Here is a 16,792-nt window from a genome sequence, read left to right as displayed (position 1 = left end):
TGGACCCTGCAGGTTCACCCTTCAAAGCCTTCTGATACGCAGTTCCGTATTATCCTTAGCTCTGTTGGAACACAGCATAGTCAGTAGCTCAAAAGAGTCTCCGTCTTACTGTACTCTCACAGGATTGATTTTCCTTTTAAAAACCAATCTTGGCCTATTTAAGAAGTGTAACCAACAGACTGCTTTTTCTTCTCAGCATCCTTTTGGGGAGCATCTTTTTCCCCAACCCCTATTCACTTACATAAGATCCAGAAACACAACACTCAGTGATGATGTATGTGTATTATAAGCTTCCCTTTGATAATGCCACAGATTTTATTGCTCAAATTGTCTTTGTGTTTTGCAAAGGAAAGGAAGGAAGGAAGGAAGGAAGGAAGGAAGGAAGAAGGGAGGAAGAAGGGAGGGAGGGAGGGAGGGAGGGAGGAAGGAAGGAAAGGGAAGGGAAAGGAAAGGAAAAAAAGGAAAGGAAAGGATGGAAGAAAAAGAAAGAAGCTCCCACAACTCCTGATAGCTTAGGCTATGTCATATGCAAGTGGCATACAGATGACAGCTCTAGGTGGTCCAGGTTCTATGAGATTGGGCTCTACTTTCAGCGATGGTGAGCTCCTTTGGACTTTGACTCCACAGTGTGTCACTATATAAATGATGCTACTCAGAGCCCAACTAAAGCACCCCGTGGAAGGGAGGCATGGAGAAACAGGCCAGACAGTCAGTATGAAGTGACAAGGGAAAAGGAGGGCAGCATCCTAAAGAGTTATGACGTTTAGGAGCCAAACCATACCAGCTTGGTGGTGAGCGTTTAAATCTCCCAGCCGTACCTGACAAGAGCGGATTCATCACTCAGAGCTCTACGGCTTCCCTTTGGCAGTTCCTAGAACTGTCTGGAAGCCCCTAGGATCGTCTGGATGGAAGAAGGCAGCCTCTGTAGGGTTTGCGTGGTAAACATCACCACAGCATAGCCGCTTCCTAGTTTCCACAGGGAAGGAATGCTGAAGGGGAAAAGAAGAAGCGAAACAGACAATCATGGGCTAAGGGAGTTACCCTAATTAATTTCTTGATTGGGTAAAAGTACAAGCTCTGCTCCCCCATAGCCCACCATAACGAACTGCCCCACTTCTCTGACTTCTCTACAGCAATCTCCACCCCACAGGTGGGACACTGCGGTTTTTCTGGCTTTTTCAGATGGCTCCCTAGTAGAGTCTCCTGTAGGGGGCGCTGTATGGAGACTATGAAGCCCAGGGGCCAGGGGGACTTGACCCTTACTCTGTACTCCAGCTGATGTCTTTTCTCTGAGTTATCCCAGTCTGTGGGGCACTTTGTGGGCGGGTAGGTGGGTGTGGCAGCGGGGTGGTGGGCGTGGCTGTGGGCGGGGTATATGGCAAGGGCAACTTCTATGATTGCACAGGTTTCTCACATCTCTTAAGATCAGCAGATAACTTGAAAAGTGTTTAACATTTCTGGGGGCTGGATGGGTGTCTCAGTGGTTAAGACCCAAGTTCAGGTCTATCAACTATCAAAGCGACTGGGGAAAATATAGGACTATTTCTTTTTCTTTTCTTTCTTTTATTTTTCTTTCATCCTCTCTCTCTCTCTCTCTCTCTCTCTCTCTCTCTCTCTTTCTCTCCTTCCTTTCATTCCTTCCTCCTCCTCCTCCTCCTATTTTTTTTTGGTAGGGTGTTTTGGTAACTCAATGTTTTATTCAGTGCTGGATAATATTCTATTACTGTGTGCCCAGCACAGAGCTAGACGGTAAGGAAGTGCTGATGAAAAGCCACACTCTTTCCCTTCCTGGAGCTCTGGTCAGTAGCTGGAGACAGACAGTGGCTGCCGTTGTACAGCACAGACTCTTGATTCATCAAGAGCGGAACTTATTTTTTTCTTATTCTGTAGGACAGGAAGTTCAAGAATGAGGTGTCAAAGGTCTCTGGTTCAAAGGTCAGATGCTTTATGACTTCCTCTCAGGAGGATGTTATGTCCAAACACAGCTGAAGAGCAGGAGATACAGCCCGCTTCCGCCAGCCTCCTGGTGGTGGTGCTAGCCCATTCCCCAGAGCAGAACCCAATAACCTGAACAGCTCCCACCAGGCCAGTCCTGGTGCACTGAGCATTGCCTTTCCAACACATGAATTTTGAGCAACCTCATCCACTATAGCAACGCCCATGGCAGCAAGTACAGGCAGAGTGGCAGACTCGGCACGGTCCTTTCTGCATGTTGTATTTTCCACTCTTCAGTTTTAGAATTAAATGCTCCCTCCCCTCTGTCTCAATGTAATGTGTGTTGAAAGCACCAGACTGTCAGGTCAGATTGTCACTATGCCTCACTCAATTGCTCACTTGCTCTGTGTCTAAGGACACGTTGCTTGCCTGTGCCCTGATCTCGTCTTCTGTAAAATGGGAGCACTTTGTTCTGCCTCCTAAGCTGTGCAGACTGTGTGACTTAATGACGGGAAGGACTTAGCCTGGCATTTTCTGCCCACTAAGCTGGAGGTTCTCAGCCTCCTAATGCTGCGACCCTTTCATACCCTTACTTCCACATGCTGCGGGGACCCTCAGCCATAAAATTATTTTTGATACTCCTTCATAGCTGCAGTTTTGCTACTGTTATGGCTCATAATGGCAATGTCTGTGTTTTCCAGTGGTCTTAGGTGACCCCGTGAAAGGGTTGTTTGACCCCACCCCCCCCAAAGGGTTGTGACTCAGTTTGAGTACCACTAGCACACAGTCATTCTTGGCTGACAAACTGAGAGGCCCCGGACCTTGCTTGGCTAACTTTTCCTCTTAGGTTAAGAGCCAGTTTGGGGGCATGCATGTTTGCTGGTTAGTTTTAACTGGCAACTTGACATAATGCGGAGTTACTTAAGAAGAAGGTCTTAATTGGGAATTACAGCGATCAGGCTGGCCTGCGGCCATGGTCATGGTGGGATGTCTTGCTTGTGAAGAGAGGTTGGAGGGCCCACCTTGTAAGTGGGTGCCAGTAATTCATGGGCTGGGCCCTGGACAGCATTAGACTAGAGAAAACTACAAACGACCAAGGGCTCATATGGTCTTTCTTTGCTCTTGCCTGTCGATGTGATGAGACTGAGTTCCTGCCTTGCCTTCCCCCAAAAGGTGGACTATGGCCTGGACTTTTAAGGCAAATAAATGCTCTTCTCAAGTTACGTAATGTCGTCAGAATATTTTATCCCGGCAGCTGAAATGAAACTGAAACTCTTGGATTGTGAGTGAGGCAGGAGGGAGGAAGATAAAGGTTTATGATGTGGTTCTCAGCAATGATGGCAGTATCGCCACAATAACCTGAAAAAACAAATGGCACTGCCTACTAACCAAGAGAAGCCAGCTTATAGCATAGAGAATAAAGACCCAGGCTCAGTTTGGATGGGAATCAGGTTATGAAGGGCTATCACTACAGACTCTGGTGGTGGAGTTCTGGACTGAGCAACTGAGGAATTGGAGCTGGGATTTGGAGCCTGTGGTGGAAGCAGCAGGCGGCATGGAAGACCAGCCAGTCTCATAAAAGGAAGAGCAGGCCGCCTCAGCCCATCCCCAGAAAGTGCAGATACTTGAAGGACGTTTAAATGTATATTGCTAATGCTTCAGAATGGCTTCGTGCCCAGATGCTACAAAGCTCAGTTTCCGCACCTCACTGATTTGTCCAAAGGACTCTGTGAGCCCATTCCCTGACTTGATGTGGATTCTTTAACCAAGTTTCCTTCAGACCCAGAGCATTGCCATTCCCAGTGGCATCAGGCACCCTCTAGAGCACTAGGCCGTGCCAATTGCATGTGTTGCTGAGCTACCATCATTTCTGGGATAGCAAATGGAGGCTAAGTGATCCCCTCCTGGGTTGTGCTAGAGGTCGAAAGGTTCCCAGGCAAGCTGCAGCTCTGAGTCCTCTGAGGATTATTTGGCATAGGTGGAAATCAAGAAGAGTTCCTGGAGACCCATCTGTGTGGAATAGGGCGTGGCTGCGGGAGGATGTGGCTAGACAAGAGCTGGGAGGAAGAAAGCAAGCCTGGCCCTCCTCTTCAGCAAACGGCAGGTGAGGAGGACAGGTGCACTCAGTGAGGCTTCAGCATCAGCATCTGGGGATGCAGACATGCACCATGGGCTCCGTTACAGACTTAATGATGCAGAAACTGCAAGGGGGCTCAGAACCCTGCTTCAGCTAGTAGTCTGGCCTGTGATCAAGGTTGGGAATCATGGGCTAGCACAGACACAGCCTTTATAAGCCCTTCTGCTAGTATGTATGTATGTATGCATGCATGTATGTGTATATGTGTTTATGTGTGTATGTATGTGTGTTTATTTGATATATATGCATGTACGTTATAAAGAAGGGATATGCAAGATTTCTTTAATGACTGGGTGTTGAAGAAGAACTGGTCAGATAAAATATCAGACCAGTAAGATTTCAAAAGATGTGTAGAAGTTTCCCGAGGGGACACAAGAGAGGGACCTTGCAGAATGAGCTGTATGGGTAAAGGCTGTACCACACAGCTGGAAAATTGGTGGGTGGAAAATGTGGTAGGGGGAGGCTGGGGTCGGGACAGGGCTTGAGCACAGGCTGCCTCTTCTGTCTCAATACTCCAGTTCTTGTTTTCTCTCCAGAGACTGCTTCTCCTCTTTCCCAGCTCTAGTGAACCTCCCCTTCCAGCTCTCCCAGGGTTCCAGCACCAGCCAGCCATGTGGTTTCCTTCCGTGCTGTCTTCCAAGCCTTCTCCATCATGAGTGTTTCCGTCACAGCATCCCCGCCACCCTGCAGATCTGGTACTACCACAGCCCCTGGAAAATCGTTCCCACTCTTCCCAGGTGTTTTGCAAGGCCCACCTAGCTCATCACCTTGACCCATTAGCCTTCTCAACTTTTTATAGCTAAGAATCCAGAGTTCAGCATTATGCTAAATTCTTGCTTTCTGCACTTGAGCAAGGACAAGTACCCATTAGTATTCAAAAATGATTTATTATTGTATTTTCTTACTAATGCTTTATTCTAATCAAGAGGACAGAGCAAGGGGGTCCTATGATGAGGGCATCCATTAGACATGACTATCATCCTGTGGTTCCTGGAATCTCCCAGGGTCAAGTGCCTTTTGCTTGGGTACCAGATTTATCAAGTGAATAATGTGGTCCTTCTGACCGGAGCTCTTTTTTAGATTCTGCCCACAGTGGTGCAGATGCTCCATCATTTTAGACACAGGAAACCACAGGCCTTGGCTTCAGAATTCTAAAACAAACACGTCAGGCCCTTGTGTTCTCTCTGCTCAGGTGTAATCTCATTAGAATATCTTGTGGCATTAAAAAGGGTAAGAGGGAAGGGACGACAGGGAATAAGAAGGTAGAAGTCCATGGTGATCTGGGAAATATGTATATTTCCCATTGCAAATAGTTTATGCTAAGAAGAGGATGAAGTTTACTATCATTTTTAATGCTCTAGTCTTTTCTAAAGTCAGTCATAGAAATTCTTGGAATAATAATAGGACGGGTGAGGTAACGTCTGCTGGAGAGTGTGCTGGGTGGGCTATGGGCACCTGTGTCTGCTGCTGTGGTAAACAAGTCCCAGGACTGGATGCAGCTTTGTTTAGCGCAGACCGCCTAGATGCTTATGACGTGATGGGGAGCTCCGGGAAGCTGCTGTGGATGCAGGCAAAGATACCTGAGGGCCGCATCACTGGGTCTCCGGAGAAGGTACCACTCGGGAGCCTGAGGTTACCAGCTCCCTGGCATTTTATTCTACTAAATATGCACACAACCATTACCAAACAAATAAATAAAAACCCCAAACGTAGTCCTAGAAACCAAGTTAGTGCCCTAAAATGATCTATAGCATCATGAAAAATAAATTTTTAAGCAAAATGTGGAGAGAGAGAGAGAGAGAGAGAGAGAGAGTTGGGGAGATGCTCAGTGGGTGAGGACACTGGCTACCCAAGCGTGAGGGCCGAGTTCAGATTCCGAAGCTGAGCATGACTGAGGAACCCCTGTAACCCCAAGACTGAGTGTGGAGACGCAAAGATCCCTGCATCGTGTGGGCAGCCAGCTGAGCTTCAGGTTCATCCAGAGACTCTCAAGGTGGAAAGTGATGAGGGACATCTGATGTCCTACTCTGGAAAGACCACTCACCCGCAGTTGTGTTCACTCCCTACTCCCAACATACGTGTTCCCCAAGCACACATGAATGAATGAATGAATGAATGAATGAACACATAAATAAAGGGAACTTTTGAAGTGACAATGAATGAGTCCCTAGTCTAGAGAAGATGGAAGGCTGCACTTCTGTGAATTTGGTGACTCAAACCCTTACTCCCTTCCAGCTCACCTGCTGTACCTTAGGGTCTACCCTGGTTGTTTCTACTCTCCTTGTTTCTTTCCCCCCCCTGTAAAAAGATAACAGATAATCTCCAACCCTGTGAGCTGTCCGGGTTCGCCTGCTTCCAGTTCAGAGTGGCTCAGCCAATGGAAGAGTGTGTTTTTCCTTGTCTTATTTTCAGTTTCTTACTTATTCTCTCCTCCCCACTCTGCCCTCAACTCTAGAACTGAAAACGACTACCCCTAGATTGCCGAGTGAACTCAATGGGTACCCGGGTAGGGGCTAGCAGGTCTGAACCCCAGGTTCATCCAGCTGAGTTTTTCTCCAGAACTGTGTCTGCTTCTACTCTACAGCACCGTAGCCATGAGATTAATCACCAGTGATACGCCCCAGTGTACCCGAAAGTAGACCTAGCAAACAATCATTCCTCTTGCTGCCAGATGGGAGAAAGCCTTCCAAAATCCCTGAGCACGGAAGGCCTTGCCACTTCCAGGGAGTTGCTGACATACGGGGCCTTTTCAATTACTTCACAGGGCTGCAGCCCAGTGTGACCCGAAGGGAAAGCAAAACTCTTCCTTCTGAATTTCTAATGACTATTCCTTCTCACCTTCTAGAGCACCCCTCTGGGAGGCTTGTGGGGGGCGGGGCAGGGGGGCTCTGGCTGGAGCAGCTGGCCTCACCTTGTGAGCGCTGTGGGAATGTTGTGATCCCTGGGCCTGACGCTGGTGCAACTCAGTAATGAGCTGAGTGATGCCAAGTGTTGAATTATTCACAACGCTGCCTCCGCTCACCTGCCGAAGGAACCATCCGAGCCAAGCCTAGCGGCTACTGAGAACCCTTGCAAAGAAGCACGGACAACCCAGGCTGACGAGAAGAGCTCTTACTTAATCCTCCCTCCTGCGTCCTTGGACTCTGGTCCGGGTTTGTAATTAAACTTCCTACCTTGCCCACCTACCTAAGGATGAACCGTTCTATACACTCAGCCAGCCCTTTTCTTACCAAGACAGGGTGGCTCAGAGCTCTGGAGCCCAGGTTGGCCTTGGCTCCCAGCAATCCTTCTGTTTTTGCCTCTTGAATGCTGAGACCACAGGCCTGAGCCTCCGTTCCCACTTTTCCTGGATCTCTCTTCTATGAACACATACACTTCAGATTCCTCAGGCCTAATAGCAAATCCTTGCTTGGGAGGAGCTGAGGTTAAACCCTGAGCAAGCAAGGCATCCCCAGCTTTGAACTTCTCTTTGTTGACACAGCAGCTTTTAGTAGACTTTCTTCCTGCCCGTTGTTAGCCAATAGCATGCTGGGACAGTGTGGGGAGTTGTGTGTATGTACTGGGGTGGGGGTGGGGGAGTGAGGAGAGAGAAAGAGACACAGAGAGACAGGGAGGGTATGCAGGGTCAGGGAAGTTGGAAGGCTCTGACTTCTCTTGTGTTATGATCTGAAGGGTATTCAAAGTACTTCATAAAGTAGACAAAGGGGCCCTTGGTCCTCCAATTTCCCTCTGAGGTATAACCTTGCTTATGGGTAGCAAGTACACTTGCTGCCTAGTTGTCTGTGGTCTTGATGCCAAGCTGACTCTTACCAACATTGTCATCTTTGTAGGATGCAGTTTGAAGGCTTTTTAGCTTGGCCCCTGAGGCTGTTTTCCAAACAGTGCTCCAAAACTGTAGCAAGACCCACTGCCAAAGACGTGTAGCAACTTGTTTCTTTTAGCATTTATAATGAAATTCACCCATTACTTTTATAAAACTCATAATGCCATAGCTTGGGTCTTAAATACCAGCCCCCAGGGCCCACAGACTGAAGGCTTCATTGCCTTGTCTGTGTCGCTATCAGGAGGTTGTGGAACTTTTGGGAGTGAGGCCTGGTGACAGAAAGGTAGTTCATTAGGGGCATGGCCCTGAAGGGATCCTTAGCTCTTCCTTAGCCTTTCTCTGCTCCCCTCCATCCCGAAGTGAGCAGCTTGGTTTATCATGGGCACCCTGCTGTAATGCTATCCTCAGCCATGGGTCCAGAGTGATGTGGGAGTCAAGAGACTGAGAATTGAAACCGCAGACACAGTGAGACAAAATAAACTGTTCTTCCTTGTAAGTTGTTCATCTCGGGCATTCTTTACAGTAACAAAAGCCGATCAATGCATGCCATCCCTAGAATAGAGTATTTGGCCCATGCTTTCCTGCATAGGACAGGGAGTGGTTGAGGTCTGACTACCAGACTCCGTGACTATCACCGGCTACACAGTGAATTATGCTGATTCAAGGCATTTAGTGACAGTTTGCCACATGAGATACTGTAAAGGAGAAAAACAGCCCAAACAAAAGATGCAACCAGATGAGCAAAAGCTAGAAATAATAATGGGATTTTTTCTCTTCCCAGTTCTGATGACAGAGGCTGCCTGTTGTGGGAGCCTGTGTAAGAAAGCTGTGACCTGGCTCAAACTGGTTCAGACCGGATCAAACCGGTTTAGACCGGCCCAAACCGTTTCAAACGTCACCTCATGTTTTACTTGCTTAATAATAAAAATGAGAAGGTCTTTGTTTGCACTCCTCTTGAGCTCGGAATCCTGCAGCTCCCTGATTCCTCCCCGTTCAGATCTTTGGGATACATCCTTCAAACCTTGAGACTTAGTCCCGCCAGCTACAGCGGGGCAGGTTCACGGTGCTTGGAGATGATTTTCTGGGCAGGGGCTGGGTTAAATGAACAAGAGCGCCACAATCCATTAGCCGTACCTGCTGTGGGGCGAAGGTGGAAAGTTCCACAGCCTTACCGTAGCAGTGGCCTACAGAGCGGAACACTGCCTGAAATGCTCTAGACTAGATCCAGACAAGATCTTTGAGCCTTGCTAGAGGTGACGGTGGGAGGGCCTCTCAGGGATTTGTATGCAAACTGGGTGTGTGTGTGTTGTTAGCAACTCTAGTTTGCTTCCCTTTATTTCCATCCTGAGACTCTGACCCAGGAAAAGGACGTAGGACGGCTCCTGTTTTCAAGCCCTTGAAGGATTTCCACAGACTTTCCCCATGATGCACCACTGTTGGGGGCTGTGGACGCCCAGACCGTGAATTTCCTGTTAACAACTTGTTATGCTTGCATCTGTTCTGAGCAAAACAACTTGTTTTCCTATGTTTGAGGCTGCTCTGAGCACGAGACCCTCAGGAGTTTCTGATGGCAGGGAGTGGTTTCTGGTGGGTTTGACTGGGGTGTAGTTATCCCTATATAAGCTGCCCTGGAACACAATAGACGGGGCATTCTTGGGGAATTCAAGGATGATCCATGTCTCTGTCTCTGTGTGTAAGTGTGTATGTCAATCTCCAGTCCCCTTGCCTGAGACTCGCGGACTGTCCCGTAGTACAGACGGACGTTACACACCACGGTAAGTTTAAGTACCTCAGAGGCCACTATGCCAGTTTGGTGTTCTTTCCCCATCTTGCCCCAAGCTCCTCCGGGATGTAGGGAAGTTCGTTCGTTATGACTAAAGCACAGAGACAGGCGTATTTCCCACTGATTCTAAAAATCTTTCTCTCACAGTCTAATCCAGAGGTCATTTCAGTAGTAACACAGTGACATTTGTGGCAGGCTCAAAAATGACAGTTTGGCTTTTGTTTCTCTTCCACACAAATGATCTGTTCCAACTTTAGCTCTATGCTTTTTTTCCACCTAAATATCGAGAGAGAGAGAGAGAGAGAGAGAGACAGAGAGAGACAGAGAGAGAGAGAGAGAGAGAGAGAGAGAGAGAGAGAGAGAAAGGACTGGGAGGGAAAGATTGCCGCAGACACTCAAGAATCTCTAAATCCCTCACTAGATGAAAAACAAATTAAGGATCCTTGACAGGTTAAAATCAAGTAGCTGGGGTTTCTCTACTGGAGCAAATGAATTTTCAGTTTAATAACTTCCTTACAATTCCCCTGATCACTTTATTCTGTGATCCTTTTGATGGCATAAGCTTATTTCTGGTCTCTGTCATGAGTTTTAAATATTCCAGGGGCTTTTAATTAAATCCTTGTTTATTATACAGTTAATGGGCTAAGACTAGTGACCAAAGAAAAAACAGGCTTTCAATCATATGATACTTGAGAACAATAATAAAGTGGTTTATTCAAGGGTGAGCCAGCATAAATGCCATTTCTCCTATTTGTTCTCCTACATGAGTTCTGGAAGGATCTGGAAGTCAGTCACTCTGCCTGGGTGCATCAGGAAATTACTATAAATCTATCTGCAGGAGCTGGGAGATGCAACATCTCTCTGTAGCCAAGAGCTACTGCGAGGTCTGGGCACTGCCATTGGTGGCTCCGCCCTTGATATTGGAGATGACAGATCTGCAGGGTCACCTTCCTCTCTTTTCACTCCTTTCAGTGTGGGAACAGAAGTCAAGGGTCCACTCTGGGAACTCGGCACACACTTGCTCAGTACACAGCAGCTGACCCGAGTTACCTGGCCTCCATGATCCCACCATCTCTCCCTATCCTTCCCCGAGTCAGGTTCTCAGCAGTGAATTGGACTTAAACGTTCACACCCCCCGTGCTTGTATCTGCACTAATGCTCCGTGACCAGAGGACAGTCCCGCAGTTCATCTGTACTGCATTTTTCAACACATTTACAAAGCAGGGATAATTATACCAACTTGGATCATTAGTTATAGAAGTGGAGTTCAAAATGAAACGAAGGGGGTAGAAGTGTTTGCCTACCCAAGGATTAGTCCTCTCAGCCCTGGAAAGGGAGGTGACACAAGGGTGAGAACTGGATGGTTGGGAATCCCCAAAGGACCAGAAACAGCACAGTGACCCTGGACACAGTAGTGAAGCCACACTATAAGATGACATCACAGTGACCCTGGACACAGTAGTGAAGACACACTAGAAGAGGACATCACAGTGACCCTGGACACAGTAGTGAAGACACACTAGAAGAGGACATCACAGTGACCCTGGACACAGTAGTGAAGACACACTAGAAGCTGAGCTTCCCAGTTGACCATGAAAATGCTCCTCATTCCCCTCACTTAACCCAAGTTGGCAATCTCAGAACACCCAATGGTCATGGAAGAGGAAGGACATATATTTGGTCCTGATGATGATTTTGAAGCCCTAACTCTGAGAGGCCTTAAGCCCATGGTCTAGGAGATTCTGTGGAAAGAATTAAATGGTTCTGTAAGATGGAGAACAAAACATCTTATTTTTGTTAAATAAAATTAAGTTATTTTCTTCATTTATAACATGATCCCAAACCACAACAGTTTAAATAGGTCCAGTGTCTTTCTTGATACCAGAAATTGAAGGTATTTTCATATGACATTGTGATTTCTGTACATTCTTTAAAATCTCATTCATTCTGATCGCAGCTTTGAAATTGCAAAAGTTATTAGACCAACTGTTGGAGCTGGCTGAGTTAATAAAGGAGCACACATATAACATTATATCACACATTTTATTAAAAATATTTTTCTACTTCAATATAATTGGTTTCCTTTGAGATCCTGTGTACATATTTAGAACCATTCTTCTGTCTGGGATGGCCAGACTCCCCAGCATAGGAGGGTTCACACTGCCTTTCTGTCTGTCATGGCCTCCTAGGGCTGCTGAAAGTCTGGATGTGAGTCCTGTGTTCAGTGTGACCAGGGTCACCTCATTTCTCTGAGCTTCCATTTGTGACTACAAAGACCAGAGGCTAAGTACCCAGATGGTTGGTGAGAACATCAAATAAAATGACAAATGTCACGGTGGTGACGCTTTGTAAACTGTAAAGCTCTGTGCAAATCTTGGGCCATGAGAGCACTTCCAGGCAGCGCTTCTGTTCAATGTTTCTAGGATCTAGACAGCAGTGAGCGGGGAGCAGGAAGAAAATCATCTAGAGGTCAGATGCTTTGTGTGCAAAAGCTGGGAGGAAAAAGTGTTTCATGTGACATTCCTGTACTTGCTTAAGAATATGAAGACATTTCTGTACTTTCAAGTGATTGAATAAAAACTTCTGTTTTCCCAACTATGAGTTGAATGTTCAGTAAATTTTTAAAACTCTACAAACTTCAGTTTGTTTCTCTGGATAATTGGATAATTGTGTTATCTGGATAGATAACACAAAGTCTTGCTGGTTAAGATTAAATAGTACTTATTCCTGGGTTACCGTGTAGAGTTCCAGCATGTAGAGTTCTAGTATGTAGAATCCAGCGTGTAGAGTTCTAGAATGTAGAGTTCCAGTGTGTAGAGTTCTAGCATGTAGAGTTCTAGCGTGTAGAGTTGTAGTGTGTAGAGTTCTAGCATGTAGAGTTCTAGCGTGTAGAGTTGTAGCGTGTAGAGTTCTAGCATGTGGAGTTCTAGCATGTAGAGTTCTAGCATGTAGAGTTCTTTTTTATTGTTTTTATTAGCTATATATGTTTCTTCTCCCCTCTTTCTTCCTTTTCCCTCCCCTTATACCCTTTCCCATAGTCCCTATAGTCCCAGTTTTCTCAGGAGATCTAGTCTTTTCCTACTTCCCATGTACATTAGATCCATTGTACATAAATCCATGTACATTAGATCTCTTAGGTTTCTCTTTGTTGTCTAGGTTCTCTGGGATTGTGGATTGTAGGCTGGTTTTTCTTTGCTTTATGTCTAAAAACCGCTTATGAGTGAGTACATACGATTTTTGTCTTTCTGGATCTGGGTTACCTCACTCAATATGATGTTTTCTAGGTCCATCCATTTGCCCGCAAATTTCAAGACGTCATTTTTTATGCTGTGTTGTACTCCGTTGTGAGTACTACATTTTCCTTATCCATTCTTCGGTCGAGGGGCATTTAGGTTGTTTCCAGGTTCTGGCTATGACAAACAATGCTGCTATGAACATAGTTGAGCACATGCCCTTGTGGCACTATTGAGCATCCTTTGAATACATACCCAAAAGTGGTATTGCTGGGTCATGAGGAAAGATGTTTCTTAATTTTCTGAGAAAACGCCACACTAACATCCAAAGAGACTGTACCAGCTTGCACTCTCACCAGCAATGCAGAAGTGTTCTCTTTTCTCCACAACCTCTCCAGCATAAGTTGTCATCAGTGCTTTTGATCTTGGCCATTCTTACAGGTATAAGATGGAATCTCAGAGTTGTTTTGATTTGCATTTCTCTGATGACTAAGGATATTGAACATTTCCTTAAGTGTCTTTCAGCCATTTTAGATTCCTCTGTTGAGAGTTCTTTGTTTAGGTCAGTACTCTTATTTTTTTTTTATTGGATTATGTGTTCTTTTGGTGTCCAATTTCCTGAGTTCTTTGTATATTTTGGAGATCAGACCTCTGTTCTGATGTGGGGTTAGTGAAGATCTTTTCCCATTCTGTAGGCTGTCGTTTTGTCTTGTTAACATTGTCCTTTGCTTTACAGAAGCTTTTCAAATTTCAGGAGGTCCCATTTATTAATTGTTTCTCTCAGTGTCTGTGCTTCTGGGGTTATATTTAGAAAATGGTTCCCTGTGCCAATGCGTTCAAGTGTACTTCCCACTTTCTCTTCTATTAGGTTCAGTGTAACTGGCTTTATGTTGAGGTCTTTGATCCATTTGGACTTGAGTTTTGTGCATGGTGATAGATATGTCTATTTCCATTCTTCTACATGTTGATATCCAGTTATGCCAGCATCACTTGTTAAATATGCTTTCTTTTTTTCCATTTGATAATTTTTGCTTCTTTGTCAAAAGTCAGGTGTTTGAAGATGTGTGATATCCGGGTCTTCTATTAGGTTCCATTGGTCCTCCTTTCTGTTCTTATGCCAATACCAGGCTGTTTTCAGTACTGTAGCTCTGCAGTTTGAAGTCAGGAATTGTGATGCCTCTAGAAGTTCCTTTATTGTACAGGATTGTTTTGGCTATCCTGAGCTTTTTGCTTTTCCATATGAAGTTGAGTATTGTTCTTTCGAGGTCTGTGAAGAATTTTGCTGGGAATTTAATGGGTATTGAATTGAATCTGTAGATTGCTTTTGGTAAGATTGCTCCTTTTATGTTAATTCTACCTACCCAAGAACATGGGAGATTTTTCCATTTTCTGATCTCTTCAATTTCTTTCTTCAAAGGTTTAAAGTTTTTGTCATATAGGTCTTCCACTTGTTTGATTAGAGTTACTCTGAGATATTTTATGCCATTTGTGGCTATCGTGAAGAGTGATGGTTCTCTGATTTCTTTCTTGGCCCATTTATCATCTGTATACAGGAGGGCCACTGATTTTTTTGAATTAATCTTGTATCCTGCTACATTACTGAAGGTGTTTATGAGTTGTAGGAGTTCCTTAGTAGAATTTTTGGGATCACTTATGTAAACTATGGTATCATCAGCAAATAGTGAGAGTTTGACTTTTTCCTTTCTGATTCATATCCCCTCGATCTCCTTTTGTTGTCTTATTGCTCTAGCTAGAATCTCAAGTACTATATTGAATAGATATGGAGAGAGTGGACAACCTTGTTTTGTTCCTGATTTCAGTGGATTTGTTTTGAGTTTGTCTCCATTTAGTTTGATGTTGGCTGTTGGCTTGTTGCCTTTATTATGTTTAGGTATGTTCCTTGTATTCCTGCTTTCTCCAAAACCTTTATTATGAAGGGATGTTGTGTTTTGTCAAAGGCTTTTTCAGCATCTAATGAGATTCGTTTTGTTCTGGTTTGTTTATGTGGTGGATTACATTGACAGATTTTCATATGTTGAAACATCCTTGCCTCTCTCACATGAAGCTAACTTGATCATGGTGGATGATTTTTCTGATGTATTCTTGGATTCGCCTTCCAGTATTTTATGAAGTATTTTTGTGTTAATGTTCATCAGTGAGATTAGTCTGTAATTCTCTTTCTTAGTAATGTTTTTGTGTGGTTTGGGTATCAGGGTAATTGTAGCCTCATAAAAAGAGTTTGGCAATGTTGCTTATGTTTCTATTGTGTGGAACAATTTGAGGAGTATTGGTATTAGTTCTTCCTTTTTTTTTTTTTTTTTTTTTTTTTTTTTTTTTTTGGTTTTTCGAGACAGGGTTTCTCTGTGGTTTTGGAGCCTGTCCTGGAACTAGCTCTTGTAGACCAGGCTGGTCTCGAACTCACAGAGATCCGCCTGCCTCTGCCTCCCGAGTGCTGGGATTAAAGGCGTGCGCCACCACCGCCCGGCCTATTAGTTCTTCTTTGAAAATCTTGTAGAATTCTGAGCTGAAACCATCTGGTCCTGGGCTTTTTTTGGTTGGGAGACTTTTGATGACTGTTTTTAGCTCTTTAGCAGTTATAGGTCTATTTAATTTGCTTGTCTAGTCTTGATTTAATTTTGGTAAGTGATATTTATTCAGAAAATTGTACATTTCCAGTGTTTTCCAATTTTGTGGAGTAAGTACAGGTTTTCAAAATGACCTAATGATTATTTCTAAAGCTAAAATCACACATTAACCCCCCACACTAATAGTGGGAGACTTCAACACCCCACTCTCACTACTGGACAGGTCTGTCAGACAGAAAATTACAGAGAAATAGGGAACTAATAGATTTTATGACTCAAATGGACTTAACAGACATCCATAGAACATTTCATCCAAACATAAAAAAATACAACTTCTCCTCACTACCTCATGGAACCTTCTTAAAAGTTGACCACTTATTAGGTAACAAAGCAAACCTGAACAGATACAAAAATTTTGAATAACTTTATGTATCTTATTGGATCATCATGGCTTGAAATTAGAATTCAACAACACTAATTCCAGAAAGTCCACAAAAACATGGAAATTAAACAATGTTCACCCGAATCATCAATGGGTAAAGGAAGAAATTAAGGACTTTTTAAAATTCAATGAAAATTACCACACAACATACCCAAGTTTATGGGACACAATGAAAGCAATGTTAAGAGTATATAGTTCATAGTACCAAATGCCTACACAAAGAAGCTGGGAAAATGCCACACTAGTGAGTTAATAGAACACCTGAAAACTCTAGAACAAACAGAAGCAAATTCACTCAGGAGGACTAGACATCAGGAAATAATCAAACTAAGAGCTGAAATCAACAAAGTAGAAACAAACAATACAAAGAATTAATGAGACAAGGAGTTGGTTCTTTGAGAAAATCAACAAAATAGACAAACCTTTATCCAAACAAACCATAAGGCAGAGAAAAAATATCCAAATTAACAAAAAAGGGGGGCATAACAACAGATATGAAGTAAATCCAGAGAATAATTAGGGTATGTTTCAAAATGTGTAGAATTCTAGCATGTAGAGTTCCAGCATGTAGGGTTCCAGCATATAGAGTTCTAGCATGTAAAGTTTCAAAATGCAGTATTTTTTTTTAAAATTGTGTGTGTGACTTATGTTTTTGCTATGTATTCATGAATGTGAGTGTGAAAGTGTCAAAGCATACAGTTGAGGTCAGAGGGAAGCCTCAGATGGTGGTCATTACCTTTCACTTTGTTTGAGCTAGGGTCTCTTGTTCACCTTTCTGTCTACCAGTCTGATTGGTCCAGGAGCTTCTGGGAATTCTCCCATCTCCTCTTGCCGTAGAACATTGTGAACACTGA

The sequence above is a fragment of the Microtus oregoni genome, unplaced genomic scaffold (genome assembly GCF_018167655.1).
Source record: "Microtus oregoni isolate MIOR12 unplaced genomic scaffold, Mior012 000009F_ref0000495, whole genome shotgun sequence".
NCBI lineage: Eukaryota > Metazoa > Chordata > Mammalia > Rodentia > Cricetidae > Microtus > Microtus oregoni.
The sequence above is the reverse complement of the archived record's forward strand: the minus strand, read 5'-3'. Positions refer to the sequence as shown.